This window comes from Coregonus lavaretus (assembly GCF_964263955.1).
Source record: "Coregonus lavaretus genome assembly, chromosome: 38".
Lineage (NCBI taxonomy): Eukaryota > Metazoa > Chordata > Actinopteri > Salmoniformes > Salmonidae > Coregonus > Coregonus lavaretus.
In genome coordinates this window covers 2,161,181-2,177,440 of record NC_140025.1, presented here as the reverse complement: position 1 = coordinate 2,177,440, position 16,260 = coordinate 2,161,181, and positions in this window count along the sequence as shown.

The window sequence follows — 16,260 nt, the reverse complement described above, 5'->3', positions numbered from 1 at the left end:
CTTGTATGCTGCTGCATAAATGATGTAATATGCCAGGGAGATATGTATACTGTAGCTAAGAAAGTAATACTAAGTGTATGTTGTGCAGTAAGCTGTTAGTAGCCCATGTGCCTCACCCTAATAATTTGGTCTATTTTTCCCTCTTAATTTTGCCTATTGTTCTGACTTGGTGGTGCACATGTAGCCTATAACCTGTTTTAGAGAAATGTAATCATCGAATAGTGTAAGAGCTTTCATTGTTTGCTTATATGCCCCCTTTATTTATCCTACGGTTCTGACTTGGTGTACAGAGAGAACACTGTAAGAATGGCCCAAAATTACTGATTGCCTCTTATCCGCTTGTCGTCCCCTTATGCCATAGTATGTACATCTCAATTGTCATTAGAAACCACATTTGTTTAAGCAAGTCAGCCATATCTGCTATGTTTTTTTTTTAAAGGCAGTAAATGAGGCTGAAAGAAGTGTTTCGCTGCCAGACAAGGCTCCGCTGATTGCCAGGTGTAGCAGTAGTAAGATGTTGGGACTTCTGTTGGGCCCTAACAGTTTGTGGGCACCGTTTGTCACTGTTATAGTGCAATTAATGTATTGTTTAGTGTTGTGTTGTATAGTGGGTTTGCTGGCATGCATCCCACATTTTTTGTTTTGTTTGCCCCAACAAGATGTACATGCTAAAATCACCACTGATGGCAAGACTTGAAAATGGCTGTCTAGCAATGATAAATAACCAACTTGACAGAGTTTGAAGAATTTTTTAGAGAATAATCTGCAAATATTGTACAATCCAGGTGAGTCAAGGGATATGGGTACATTCTGAAGGTACTGTATCCGATGTATCAAGACGTAAGCATACATATTGCAGCGCCATGTTAGAAAAACATATTGGGAAAAATGATTGAAACTGTGAATTCCACTTCTCTGTGGATGTGGCCCTATGACCTACAGTCTGCCAAAGTTGCTGAAAATCAATCATATGAAATATTTATATATATCAAGGCAAGAGACAACAGAAGTGCACTGAGCTGTACACAGTTAAGGTCAAAACAGGTGCTTGACCTCATGAGTTGAGTCCACATTGCATTAGACTTTTAGAAGATAACACAAATGCATTGTAACATAGCTTGTCATTATATGATAAATGAGGACTGCACCTGTTTTAATTTGTATATATTGCTCCCTTTTGAATGTAACGTAATTTATTTGCAATGTTCAAATTGTAATCGTGTAGTATTGTATTGAAATGATCATGCTTGAATTGTTGTTCCCATGGCACCATTGGAAATGAGATCTGGCATGCTGTTAGAATGTTCCAGCCTTTCTTCTGCTTCCAAGAAACATGCTGGCACCTAGTTATCATTCTCCTAAAATACATAGCTAACATTCTCCTACAATACATAGTTAATGTTCTCCTCCAATAATGGTGGATGGGAGCATGTAAAGCCCGGGCAACATCACACAGGGACCATATGTGTCACACCCTGGCTCTGGGACTCATTATGTTGAGCCAGGGTGTGTTCATTCTATGTTTTCTGTTTCTTTGGTGGGTGTTCTAGGTTGTCTATTTTCTATGTTTGCCGGTGTGACTCCCAATCAGAGGCAACGAGTGTCAGCTGTCGGCTGGTTGTCTCTGATTGGGAGCCATATTTAATCTGTCTGTTTTTCTTACGGGTTGTGGGATTTTGTTCGTGTGTGTTCGTGTTGTACCATAGACGTCACGCATTCGTTGTTTATTGTTTTGTTCGTGTGAGCATTTAATAAATAGAATATGTTCACTCGCAACGCTGCGCCTTGGTCTCCCTCATTAGACGATCGTGACAGAAAATCCCACCAGTACCAGACCAAGCAGCGTGAGGAGGAGAGAGGAAGGACCTGGGATCAGTGGAGTAGGAGTTTCGGCTGGGCCCCGCTAAGTGAAGAGAAGAGAGGCTGGTCTATGGAGCAATGGATCAAGAGCTTCGACTGGGTCAAGCCCATTGAGGAGCTGAGTGACGAGGGTTGGAGACAGAGGAGCGAGAGGTGGGCGAGAACGATGGAGGCCTGGCCCACGGGGAGGAGAGACCCCCAGAAATTTTTTAGGGGGGGGCTCACGACGTGGACGACGGGGCAGCAGGAGGCCGCGAGGGAGCGGTCCAGCGGGTGTGAAGAGGAGGCCGCCAGGTTAAGGGGGCCACTGGTCACAGAGGAGAGGGAAAGTGTGGAGGCACGGCGAGAGGTACTGGGGTGTGTTACCAGTCCGGTCCGGCCCGTTCCTGATCCCTGCGTAGGGCCAGTGGTGTGTGTCCCCAGTACGGTCCGGCCTGTTCCTGTTCCTCGCATCGAGCCTATGGTGCGTGTCGTCAGCCCGGCCCGGCCTGTTCCTGCTTCCCGCACCGAGCCTATGGTGCGCGTCGCCAGCCCGGCCCGGCCTGTTCCTGCTCCCTGCACCAAACCTGTGGTGCGCGTCGCCAGCCCGGTCCGGCCCGTTCCTGCTCTCCGCACCAAGTCTGTGGTGCGCGTCGCCAGCCCGGTCCGGCCCGTTCCTGCTCTCCGCACCAAGTCTGTGGTGCGCGTCGCCAGCCCGGCCCGGCCTGTTCCTGCTCCCCGCACCAAACCTGTGGTGCGCGTCGCCAGCCCGGCCCGGCCTGTTCCTGCTCCCCGCACCAAGTCTGTGGTGCGTTTCGTCAGCCCTGTCCGGCTCGTTCCTGCTCTCCGCACCAAGTCTGTGGTGCGCGTCGCCAGCCCATTCCGGTCCATTCCTGCTCCACGCACCAAGCCAGGGGTGTGTATCGTCAGCCCGGTCCGGTCCGTTCCTGTTCCACGCACCAAGCCAGGGGCGCGTGTCGTCAGTCCGGCTCCGGCCAGCGGGGCTAGACAGGACCAGGGGTACTTTGGGGGGTTGGAGAGGAAGTGGGGATCAAGCCCGGAGCCGGAGCCGCCGCCGAGGAGGAATGCCCACCCAGCCCTCCCCTGTTTTTGCTCGTATTTAGGCGCGGTCGCAGTCCGCGCCTTTAGGGGGGGGTACTGTCACACCCTGGCTCGGGGACTCATTTTGTTGAGCCAGGGTGTGTTCATTCTATGTTTTCTGTTTCTTTGGTGGGTGTTCTAGGTTGTCTATTTTCTATGTTTGCCGGTGTGACTCCCAATCAGAGGCAACGAGTGTCAGCTGTCGGCTGGTTGTCTCTGATTGGGAGCCATATTTAATCTGTCTGTTTTTCTTTCGGGTTGTGGGATTTTGTTCGTGTGTGTTCGTGTTGTACCATAGACGTCACGCATTCGTTGTTTATTGTTTTGTTCGTGTGAGCATTTAATAAATAGAATATGTTCACTCGCAACGCTGCGCCTTGGTCTCCCTCATTAGACGATCGTGACAATATGTTAGCCCAAGCAGCTGTGGTCAATCTGTTAACAACCGATTTAAAATGAAATAGTTCCTTATCCAGCAACCAAATTAAGGGTGGTATTGGATCCTTTGTGTCAATTCCTGTGCAATTTGACCAGTAGAGTGGAGACCAATGGAGCATGCGTTATCTTCCAGCCTCCTGCCCGTGAAGTTTAAAATATGTTCCTCGTCTAAGCCATGAAGAAATAAAAAGACCTGTAATCACAGACATATCTCCATGAACAGACCCTCATGCTCATCACAACATGTACATGTGACGGAAGGTTGTATTCGCCTTTAAAGGTGTACAAGTCAACTGCCATAGGAAAATCAGGCCTGCTGATTTCAAAATGTCCATCACAATGTACATGTGATTAAGATAATGATTATGCGTATCAGTGTTGTTGATGTACAGAGACGCAAGATAAAATGATGTTTATGAGATACTGACGTCTACAGCTGAGCCAATTTAAATGTTGTAGCACGGTTCATTCTCCTCACCTCCTAGTTGTTATTTACTTAGACTAGATAAGTCAAACCAATGCCACTTTGGTATTCTACTCTATTTCATCCTCTGTCCTTTCAGATCAGAAGTACCCATAGAAAAGAGATGAGTATCTCTGAGCTGTAGAAGTAGGCCTTTATAAAACCAGGGATACATTTAGTTCTATGCAGCCATGGCAAAGTGCCCCCCTGGAGACTTAATTGACCCTTTCGGCCTGTTCCGAGCTATAGCGTCAATGACAGGGAGAACTGGCAGCCTTGCCTTGTCTCCACACCACCTTGTTACATAACAAATGGCACCCTTTTCCCTTTGTAGTGCGCTACTTTTGACCAGAAAAAAGTGCATCACATAGGGAATAGGTTACCATTTGGCACAAGGCATTTCTTCTCCATTGTCTATAGTGTCTCTGAGTGGACCCGACTTTTTCGTTTACAAAGTAAAATTGTAAAATCTCGCTGCAATTTTTAAGCACGCACACTCGCTCATTTATATTAATTGCGAAAACTCTTCACACTTCGCTGAGCGTGTCGGGATGCCACTTCACCACTTGGCTCTGGAGTCTCTGTAGTGCTGGCTCAGTCAAAATGGCTACCCGACAGTCTAATTAGCCTCTAACCTCTAGATGGTTTTCACCTCCTTAGCTGTGAGCAGTCTTGAATATGGCAGAGGTGCGTGTAAACACACAAATAGAAAGCAGAGGGGCTAGTCGAGAGGAAAGGGATTTGTCCCATGAGTGGCTACCATAGTTGGAGTGTGAAGTGTTAGCTATAGGTAACAGAAAACAACTTCCTAGTAACCTTTCATCACCCATCAATCCAAAGACATGCATTTGCGATAGCAAACACATTCTAATAGACAACAATGGATGGACTTCCATTTTAGTTTGATCTCCGGCATCAAGCTGGTGTGATGTAATGTGTATGACTGAAATCCAGCAATATCACAGATGATATCAGGCTATCTTGTCTTGCAGAGAAGCCCATCTGGAGACAGTGTTGAGACAGTGCACCTCAAATCACCCTGGAGAGAATCAGATCTGGCCTCTTTCAGCTAGGCATCAATGTGAATGATGCCAGATTACCTGCGAAACTGAAACCCCAGGACTATTTCCAGGAGCACACCTCAGTGACAAATGCAGCAAAAACAGCCAAATTCTACCTTCACAGTTCTGTATACCTCACTCCTCCTCAAATCTCTGACTTGGAAGCTGCCGTGTCAGGTTTTCCAATCTCTCCTCAGCCAATGTGTCAACAACAGTGCCGCACTAGGGCTCGGTGCACTGACTGCAATCAATGCACCTTTTCATGTGTACATTAGTTCACCTGGGGTTTCGATCTCTCAGAAGCATGTATTTAAATGAGAAAGAAGTGAAGAAGAGATATGAATGTCATGTTTATCAAGCAAACTTAATGAGATCAGGCACACACGTTCAGGTTAAGGGTTCTAGCCATCTACTATTGAGTTACTGTCACCTGTAAGCTTCATGCAGTTGATTACAAATTACATTTCAGACTGTTATCTTGCCTTTGGGATTAGTAGCAATTGTGTTAGGTTGTCACCTTTGCTGCTGAATATTTGACATATCGCCTAAACGGGTATATTTTGTTCATGACAGGTTGATGAATAAAGCAAAGTCATCCTATATGGGTGCATTGGACAGGGGAATTTACAATGCCAATTTGGACCATTTGCATACCATTTGATTACATGTTAAGTAAGCACATTAAATACGATCTTGGAGGAGGATTTAGTATGTGTTGAGGGCATTATTGACGTAAAACAATGAAAATGTGTAATTAAATAGAACCTGCATAGTAATTACTTTAATGACTGTCACTAAACGAGATGTTTTTAGGTAGCATCTGAAATGATTTGCCACAGCTTAGCAATAGTTGGGGAAAAGGCACTAAAACTGAGAGGTATATTACCATTTCTCTATTCATTGAACCAACACTTCAAAGAGAATGCTATTAGAAGCTCAATCAATCCATGATCTCTCCTATAATTGATTTAGAGGTTTTATAGGGTTAACCTTGACCTTTTCTATGCTTTGAGCTTAATGACTTATATATTATGATGAACAGAAGAAGCAGATATACATCTCTTCTGATGATGCAGGATGGTATGATGACTGACCGCTACGTTGTGTGTGTGTGTGTGTGTGTGTGTGTGTGTGTGTGTGTGTGTATGTGTGTGTGTGTGTGTGTGTGTGTGTGTGTGTGTGTGTGTGTGTGTGTGTGTGTGTGTGTGTGTGTGTGTGTGTGTATGTGTGTGTGTGTGTGTGTGTGTGTGTGTGTGTGTGTGTGTGTGTGTGAGACATAGACCTAGAGAGAGTGAGACGAGATAGAGAGAAAGGGGCTGACGAGAGAGACAAGGGAGGATAGGGTGAGATGGAGAGAGAGAGAGGGAAATGGTGAATTATGTTAGAGAGGTATCCCAGGGTATCCCCTCAACCCCAGGAGGAGTGCATGATGGGCTCGGGCCTCATTAGATCTGGAGCTCATCCCTCTGAGCCAGTGGAGAGGAATCTGTCTAGAGGCCGCCACAAATCCACTTTCTTAGCCATGCTCCAACTCCTCAACTGACACCCTTCCACAGACACATGCTCTCCTCTCTCTCTCTCTCTCTCTCTCTCTCTCTCTCTCTCTCTCTCTCTCTCTCTCTCTCTCTCTATCTCACACACACACAAACAAACACACTCACACACACACACATACAGACAGACACAAGCATTCTTCTCATTCATTGTGCACAAATGAACAGCAGTTCTTCAACAGTGAATCCCTCGCAAATGAGATGACTCAACATTTTCGGTATTGTATGTTCCACAAAGTGCTTTCTAGAGGATACATGAGAGAGTTAAGATCAATGACACAGTATTATCACTTATACTGTATATAGCTTTGGATATTGTGTGTTGTGCATACAGTATGTCACACAATCAGTGGTACATTATATGTACCAAATGACATCACAACCTATGTTTCCTGATCACTTCAGAATCTGTTCATGACCTCGTTATGACAGTTATAGTATATCATCACTGCAACAGTGTGCGTTTGTGTGTGTGTGTGCGTGTGTGTGTGTGTGTGTGTGTGTGTGTGCGTATGTGTGTGTATGTGTGCACAAACCAAGCAAGTATAGTGTAGAGAATCATTGTACCATCTACTGTATTTTCAGCTGTTTGAAGCTGGTGTGAAAAACTGAAAGTAAAAGATGCAAAAACGAAACTTAAGACCGAGAAGCATATAAATAGCGCTGTAGAACAGATCTGAAACTTTTTTTCAGGGATAATGACAGATCTATAACACACATTTCTATGTGAATTTGTTCGGGTCGCCCAAAAAGTTACATATTGCATCTTTAAGGAAGCATGTTTCCTATTTTGCTTTCCATTATGTGAATGATGTGGAGACGGTATATTTTGATGGCTACGTGGATGTAGCCTCTGGAACGAGTGAGCTGGATAGACAAGAATAAGCTGCGGGGTACTTTAGTCTGAGGGCCCATAGAATTATAACTAGCATCCCAGCCCAAAAAAATGAATGAATCACTAGCCTAGCATTAGATGTTGATGCACTGTGGCATCGCAGATCAACACTGCGTCACACGAAGGAGGTGCATGTTGTCTTCATATTTTATCATCTCATGTTGAGTTCTCCCTGGAGAAAATCCAAACATTACTCATGTGGGAGAGTTCAGGGATGAATACTGTAGATGTGCTTCACTTAATAGTTTCTGGACGTTTTTGTATGGACATCAGATTTGTAATGTTTTCAGTAGTCTGTTTGATAGAACAGACACAAAATAACTCTGTTTAATCAAACATTTTGTAATTTGACAATTATTAAGGTGTATAAAAATCTCCCAAAATACAATGTGGTGACAAGACTTATAATTGCTTTTTAGAACTTCAAAGACATCCAAGCCAAAATTAAATGTATCCTGAAAAAAAGAAGTAATTTGTTTTCAATAAGTTGTAATTGCGGTCTACTCATCAGGTGAAGCCAATCAAAGGGAGGTTTATTACATTTTGAAATTAGTCGATATTATTTGAAAGTAGGTCTACTACCAAGCAGGGAAATTAAATTGTGCAGAGTAAAAAAAAAGAACGCAGTCCTGCTAGATGAGCATAGACATATTAGAGTACGCCTTTGTTCTAGTGATTGGGATCCCCCGCCCCCCAAAAGCCTTCATAAGAAATGTTCACGTTACAGTTCCATTGTATTAATCCCATGTTAAACCAGCTAAGCCAACAGTGGACAGACCAATATGTTCAATGATTTCCCAATACGGCTGTATTCTGGTCTGTTGCTTGCCCTGTGTTTCTCATCATAGTAGGTAACAACAACGTAACAACATTTATTTGACAGCTTTCACATCTTTATTTGGCAGCTTTTACATCTATTTCTCGATACACCATTCGATACAACCAATAATGAATCCATGAGTACATTTCATGGTTGGACAACCGTAGCAACCTGACTGAGTATCTAATTCTTCAAGATCACATGTTCTGATTGGTGATTGTTTTGAGTGTGTTGATGAGTCATCCCAAAATATACAGTTATTGAGAATTCTGTGTACACATTACACAAGGGCAAGTCTCAAGCACAGGCACATTATTATGTATTCCCTGCAAGACGCCTACATACATCTCGTTGATCCATCTCCGGAGTCATTAACAAAATCACTTTAGCGCGGTTTTGACAAGCCTCAGTGATTGCCACTAATGAACATAGCACATCACAGATAAATCAAAGCATCGAAAAAGCTATGTTTATGCACATCTCTAAGGATGAGCCTGCAACTGGACGTGTAATTTCAGAGAAGGCCCCTTGAAGATCAGAAGCGTATTGGCCAAAACCAGTCACTGTCAGTGACCACATAGACCTGTCCAACTGACTACAAAGAGACATGCATTAAATCAAGTTAGATATTTTTCCCATCTAAAAAGTCCCTGTGTTTCTTGGATATTACTCAAATCCACAATAATTTGTTTTATTCAAAATCATTCATTACTATTCAATAGACATAATTTGCCATTACTTTTAGAGAGGTGAGAAATGAAACGTTGCTATCCCCCAAGTTATTTACATTGATCTCGAAACTGACTACAAAGAAAAATGTTAACGCACAGTGTATGCAGTGTGCAAGTTTGATAAGCACAATCCACAAATGCCCTGGCCAAAATATATAAGCATTTTACATAAGTCAAGCGGGTCGTGAAAATTCCTTTCCTTTTTATTTATTAATATTAGGATTCCTCAATGTCACTGTCTCTCGTTTGTGTTACTAGCCATCTCATCAGTTTCCAAGCCACAGGTCTAACTTGACTGAAGCTTTCCTATGAACACCGTATGCCCAAAGATGGAGGCGGGGTCACAAAAACTGTAGACTCAAACCTTCCCTGGGATCCTTGATATATAACTTCATTTAAATGTCATTTTGTATTTCCATCCCTCATACATTAATATTTCAGTACCACCCTTGTTGGTTAGAAAACATACGTTAGTTCTAATATTTGTCCATGTTGTATGACTTGTGTATCATTTATGTTATAGGTCTATCAGAATGCTGGATGTCACTGACTTGAATCTATAGAGGTCAGCAGAGGTGTTTTCACTCCATTGAATCAGAGGAACAGTATTATCTGCATATGATTGTTGCAACTTAGTCTCTTTGCCTTGATAGAATAAGAGAATCAAGTACCTTTGGGATGGAACAAAAGAGAATTGTAATAGCTAAAATACAATACAACTGAACACAATTGTATGACTTTAGATGTACGCCATCACAGGAATCTCAATTTCCATGGCAATCCTAACTCTCCTTGGCACTGAATTTGTTGTTGCAAATTTGTACCCAGCTGGTCATGCATCTGCAAAAGTGTATTTCCAAACTCAAGCAGTTCATCCAAGGCCACTTCCTGTAGCCTGTCCAAACTCAAGCTGTTCATCCAAGGCCACTTCCTGCAGCCTGTCTTTTCTACAAGTAGATAATGAATAATTGTTGGTGAGTTATACTTTCTTTTGGCTCTGCCAAAGCCCAATGAGTAAAAAAACAACCAAAAAACAACAACTTTTAAAAATGGAGGCATACAACAGCACTAGTTCTTTCCCTCTTATCTATCATCTCTGGCTCGGGCTTGCATCATATCATAGCACTCCCATAATTTGCTCTTGAAATGATAATGGTTGAGACAATGGACCCTTTTCACTCCATAGAGGCACAAGCCCTCCATGCATTCTCTTTTTTTCTTTTGACATCACTCGATCCTGCAGGCCCCTGAATTTCAAATTGGCTCTGGCGCACAAAGGCAGAGCCCCCAAAAAGGTGCTTAATGAGACACAAAGGGCTTTACACTACGCTGCTGAGAATGTATCTGGCATGTAAAACAGCTGCTTTGATGAGCTCAGTCTCTCTCTAACTCTTCTCTCTCTCTCTCCCTCCATTCATTCTGCTCCCATTCTAAACTTTTGGGTCCACACCACTACTCTTTGTCTCATCTTGCAGGGAGCCAGCAGCAAGGATTGTTAGGTGTTGATTAGCCAAGTGGCGATTTCGAAGATTCATTTGATAATTAACTCATGCATATGATATGTGCTTAATCTCTTAGGGGGAATTCTGTCCCAAGTTCCCTTTTTATGCACTTTTCTCTCTATGCGTATTCTAACTTAATCTCTCAGAAAACAAGTAATAGTTTAAACCCGCTTTTAGTCGAGTTCTTATGTTGTGTTACTTTGTTAATTAAAAAGTTACAATGGCATTCATTTTTTAGTATTGACACATTTTCCATTTGAGTGCTCTGGGAACAACCTTGGAGGATGTCCTTTGTCAGTCTCAAATTATGCAGGGGAATAATACCAATGCTCTCTGAGGAAAAATTCAAACATACTGAAGAGCCAACTCCAGAATATCAGCATATTATGAATGCTATGGTAAAAAATGCTATGGTAGAACATAAGTGATTAGAGTAAGGATAATTGATAACACTTTATTTGAATAGTTCATCAGTAGATGCTCTACAGACTATCAGTAACACTTCAACTATCTATTAAGCCTAACCTTAAACCTTACCTAACCCTTATTCTAAACCTTACCCTAGCCCTAACCAAATCTTAGCAAGCAGTTGCTTATCAAAAAGATAGTCAGTTGCTTATCAACAGATAGTTTGTTGATAGTATAACCATCTGTACAGATGGACTATCCAAATAAAGTGTGACTGGATAGTTTTGTATAATCACTCTCCATAGTATGGCTTGAAGGATGATATATGTTTGCTTGTACCTGTGCCTGTGGATATGTATGTGAAGTGGTTTCATTGTTGGCATTCATTGTTACTATCATCCTCGTTCGCCAAGCTTTTGAATAAAACATTGCAGCTCACCCTCTAGGCCCAGCATCACATCCATATGAATGCTAACGCTTATTATGCAACTCTGATTTCTAGAACATGTCACATCTCCAAATATAGAAATCTTAATTGCCATTGCAGAATGGTCTTCTGTGGTAGGAAGTGCAGGACTGTTCTCTAGCTTCTGTTCCATTTACAAAAAGTGTGTGACTCTGTAGTAATCTCAGAAATATTTAATTATACAGCAATTGTGTGAGTTTGTGTGAGTGCATGGGTGCATTTGTGGTTATGTGAGAGAGAGAGAGAGAGAGAGAGAGAGAGAGAGAGAGAGAGAGAGAGAGAGAGAGAGAGAGAGAGAGAGAGAGAGAGAGAGAGAGAGAGAGAGAGAGAGAGAGAGAGAGAGAGAGAGAGAGAGAGAGAGAGAGAGAGAGAGAGAGAGGGAGAGGGAAAGAGAGAGGGAGAGAGAGCGAGAGAGAGCGAGATATTGGATTCACAACTGTAACTGTCGGCTCTCAGAATTTGAAATCACATTATCGGGAGTCTCTTCCAAGCAGCCAGCCATTGAGCTCAGTGTCAGGAAATGCAAATAGATCATGATAATGGAGTGATACCGTTGATTAAGCCTCTGTATGAAAACGGTAGGCAGCTTGTTTCTCGAGAGCGTGACATTTCAATAAAGGAAAATGGTTCCTCTGAATCCTATAGGGAAGTGTTTACCTGTATTTTAGACATACATGTATTTCTTGGGTACTTTCTTACAATTCTTCAAAAAAGGCTGGTAGGGCTCAGGGGGCTCTGGTAGTTCCTGAAGGTATAAAATATTTCCTTTCAAATTTCACATAGGCAATGTCCCATAGGCAATGTGTGAGCTCAGCTTTATCCCCATTAAATGATGGTAACTCTGACCTTATGTCTTGCATGTTGGCAGGGGATCAGGCAGGGATCTGAGGAGACACTGACACAGACTGAAGTACAAGGAGACAAACCTTTGTACTTTCATTTGATGATTCAGCCAGGTACTGTAAAATCAATCCTGAGTCAATGTAGACAAGCTTACAAAGCAGACTGATACAGGTAATTCGCTGATGTGTAGTTAAGTGCAGATGGAGATTCCAGGATTTGTGTTGTTTTATTTTCTGATAATCGGAGGTCCAAACCTTATTTGGTACTTGTTTGTAAAATACTATTGAGTCGTGTACTCTCTACCCTGTTGTTTCGGAGGAACCCAGTCGGCCCAGTGTTTCCTCCTGCTGTTGCATTCTGGGAGGATCAATATATCCTGAGTGTGTGCTATAACAGGCCTCATCTTGTGCATAATAAAACTCGGAGCGAATGCCTTTTCCGACCGCAGGGATGACATGGTGCATTCAGAATCCACCAGCTCACCAGCGTACCAGGAAAAATGTCTCAGCGCAGCGGGTCGGATGCTCGCTCAAATGAGACAGCAGGGTAACTTATGCTCCACAGGTTGCCCCGAGACAAAAGGTTTCTCTCAGAGTGAAAAGCGCAGCTGCTGTCTCTGTTATTAGCATCGGCTTCCAGCTCTGACTGTTAGCTCTGAAGGTATTTGTTAGGGCGCACTGGTAGTGTGTAGTACTGTAAAGTGTGCCATTTGTGCTGGAGTGGCTCGGCACGGCTCTCGTTCGAACACAAGCACAATTTGTAAGGACATTTTTTGTAGAAGCCCTCTGATCACGGGGGTTTTGGGGTTTGTAATTGATTCTGCTTCCTAAAGACGGAGAGCTGGTTACTTGTTTGACTTGGTTTGGGGGATTATCTGGCTTACTATGGGGAGAGCTCTATCGACTGAAAAGGAAAAATCATTTTTCTCTCGTTTTGACTGTTAATTCTTGTGTTGGGTTCATCCGTAATTAGACGATCAAGTGAGTTATTCCGATCAACTCTGATAGGGTCATTAACTGACAAAACATCACATGATCACCTGCAGTACACCAGAACGATCTAGAAGAAACAGAAAAAAAACACCTTTACGGTAACTAATTGTTTGTGAAAATTAAACATGCTGTGTCGTAGAGTCCTTTTTCTACATGCCACGTGAAACTCAGGAGCAGTAATTGGTTCCCGAGCCCTCCACCTCAAATACCGCACCATCATTACCACGCTGTGAAAAAAAAAAAAAAAACACTGAGCGAGATTCCCGACAATTATCTGTCCCTCGTGAACAATGCCTGGAGAAGTACTGAAGCAAGCGAGCGGAGAGGAGACACATATCAAAGAGACTGCGTTTCTTTTTTAGTCATGCAAATGTACCGGCATTTTGAAAAAAAGGACAAGCCTCAGAGAGAAGAGGAGGATCCTGGGAAGAAAAGCTTGCTGTTCTCACATTATTGTCTTCTGGAACAAGAGGTTCTTTAAAAGGATCACAAAACTGTGTTTGTTTTACTTAGAGACAAACTGGTTTTCTGGTGGAAACTCACAGAGGGACAACCCGTGCCATAGACATTTGTCTTGTCTGTTCTCTGTGTCATACTGTATCTGCCGTAGCTTCAATGGCAAATCATTTGATATAAATTGATTCGGTGAGATTAGCTTTTTGAATTGGGCTGTGAATTGATTCTTTGATTCATTTTACATGGACTTGGAGAAGAACAGTCAAAACGTATTGTCTCAGAAAGGTTCCATATACTGTAGTCTTGTTTCAAAAACAGTACAGAACTCATTCACTGCCACAGTCACATCAATAGTTTACACTCTCACACTCAGCTCCCCAGAGCCCAAGCACAGCCAGGCTATCAGCCCAATAAAATAGAATGCAGCTCCAATGCACTTGGAGCAGTTGTGAGGACACTGCTATTTACTTTTCCACCAGCATTGACGTACATATGAATGAGCCGTATACTATCACCCAACTTGCTGTCCCTGGACAACCTGCCTTTCCTCACATCCTTCTCTTCACTGATCAAACACTCTCTTCATCTTCCTTTCCGTCCCTCTCTACCCTTTTTATCAGTTTACTCCTCCTCTCTTTTACTCCTTCTTTCCCCCTTTTACTTCTTCCTGATTCTCTGTGTGTGTGTGTGTGTGTGTGTGTGTGTGTGTGTGTGTGTGTGTGTGTGTGTGTGTGTGTGTGTGTGTGTGGACGTGTTTAACTATTCTTGTGGGGACCAGAAGTCCCTACAAAATAGTAAACAAACAAACATTTGACCAACTGGGGACATTTTGTTAGTCCCCACAAGGTCAAATGTTATTTCTAGGCGGTTTAAGGTTAGAATTAGTGTTAGGGTTAGAATTAGGGTTAGTTTTAAAGTTAGGGTTAGGAGCTAGGGTTAGGTTTAGGGTTAGGGTAAAGGTTAGGTTTTTGGGTTAAGGTTAGGGTTAGGGTGAAGGTTAGGTTAAGGGTAAGAGTATGGCTTAGGGTTAGGGTTAGGGTTAGGTTTAGGGTTAGGGGTTTGGGAAAATAGGATTTTGAATTGGACTGAATTGTGTGTCCCCACAAGGTTAGGTGTACAAGACTGTGTGTGTGTGTGTGTGTGTGTGTGTGTGTGTGTGTGTGTGTGTGTGTGTGTGTGTGTGTGTGTGTGTGTGTGTGTGTGTGTGTGTGTGTGTGTGTGTGTGTGTGTGTGTGTGTGTGTGTGTGTGTGTGTGTGTGTGTGTGTGTGTGTGTGTGTGTGTGTGTGTGTGTGAGAGAGAGAGTGTGTGTGAGTGTGTGTGTGTGTGCGTGCGTGTGTGTGTGTGTGTGAATGCATGTGTGTGGAGAACAAGTAGGTAGCTATTCATCATGCATATTGGGTACATTGGGAATATGGGACTATTGTAACCTTGCTTAGAGAGTTGTTGACAAAGCACTATAATACATGGAAGTATCCTTGGGTTCCTTTTTAACTTTACATTCTAACAAACACTCACATTGTATTCATTCATATCATTTTACATTTGAACAAGTTTAATTGGGGTCATTCCAAGCTGGAAGTCAATATTGGGGAAAATGGACTTGCATTTAAAATTGTTAGAGAGGAGTAACGAACACGCTTCATTGTTAGATTGCCTTCGTGTTAATCAACGTTTGTGTTAAACAATGTTAATCTAAGATTATTCTTTTTTTGTCCAACTGTGGTCACTCAGAAAACCAAAATGAAAGCTTCACAGCATATATCAGGAACAATGCTGCCAACTAGATAATTATTAGGAGAAACATCTCACTGCCTACACGTATACTGATCAATGTACACTACTCTCTGTATTGTGTACAGTTTCCTAGAATTCCTTCAAAAGTGCATAACGCCAAATCCCTTGAACTTCTACCTCAAACCAATACTGTTCACAAAGAGGTGTCCTTTGACTGAGAATCATACTTCTGAAATCAAGTGGCCCTCGAGTAATCTGAGAGGGCCTCATCTTCAGACACTGTGAACCAGTGATTCAACCTTTGATCACACATAAGCCAGTCTGTAGTTTTCTCCCCCAAGGGCAAGTGGGCATTGCACATTGAGAGTACAAGCACTATAATGAACACTTAGAGCCACAAGAAGATATGACGGAAATATCAATGAATCGTGAAGAACATGAATGCTTTGCGCTTGTTCATATAAGATGAATGGAAAATTATTATCCCCACAAGTAACATCCAAAATGCACACCCGATAAAATATGTCCAATCATTGATATTAGTTCAGAATAATCAGTATTTAGAATACAACATTTGTTCAATGTGGTATTCAACGTAGTATTACAGTAGCTGCCATTCCAGAAAAAAACCATGATGTGTGTGTACCTCCTTAGCTGTTGTGAGGAATGCAGTGTGGACCACTGCAAATTCCAAGAGTTCACATCAAAGCATTTCCGAGCCCTAAGAGGCTTTTTTAGTGCACAAAAGTACTGAGAGGAAAAAAGGGAAAGCTAACTCCAAACACCATTGAGAAGGAGTCAGCACCTTAGGCACTTAAAGCCCTGATCCTTTGTAGTGGAATCACAGGTCTGTCTCCCCCTACCCTGTACAGCGATCATAAATCGTATGAGTCCCCATCCACCCATGAGCAAAACTGGACCCATTTCCTCCTGCCAACACGTCTCCCCATTGCTTAA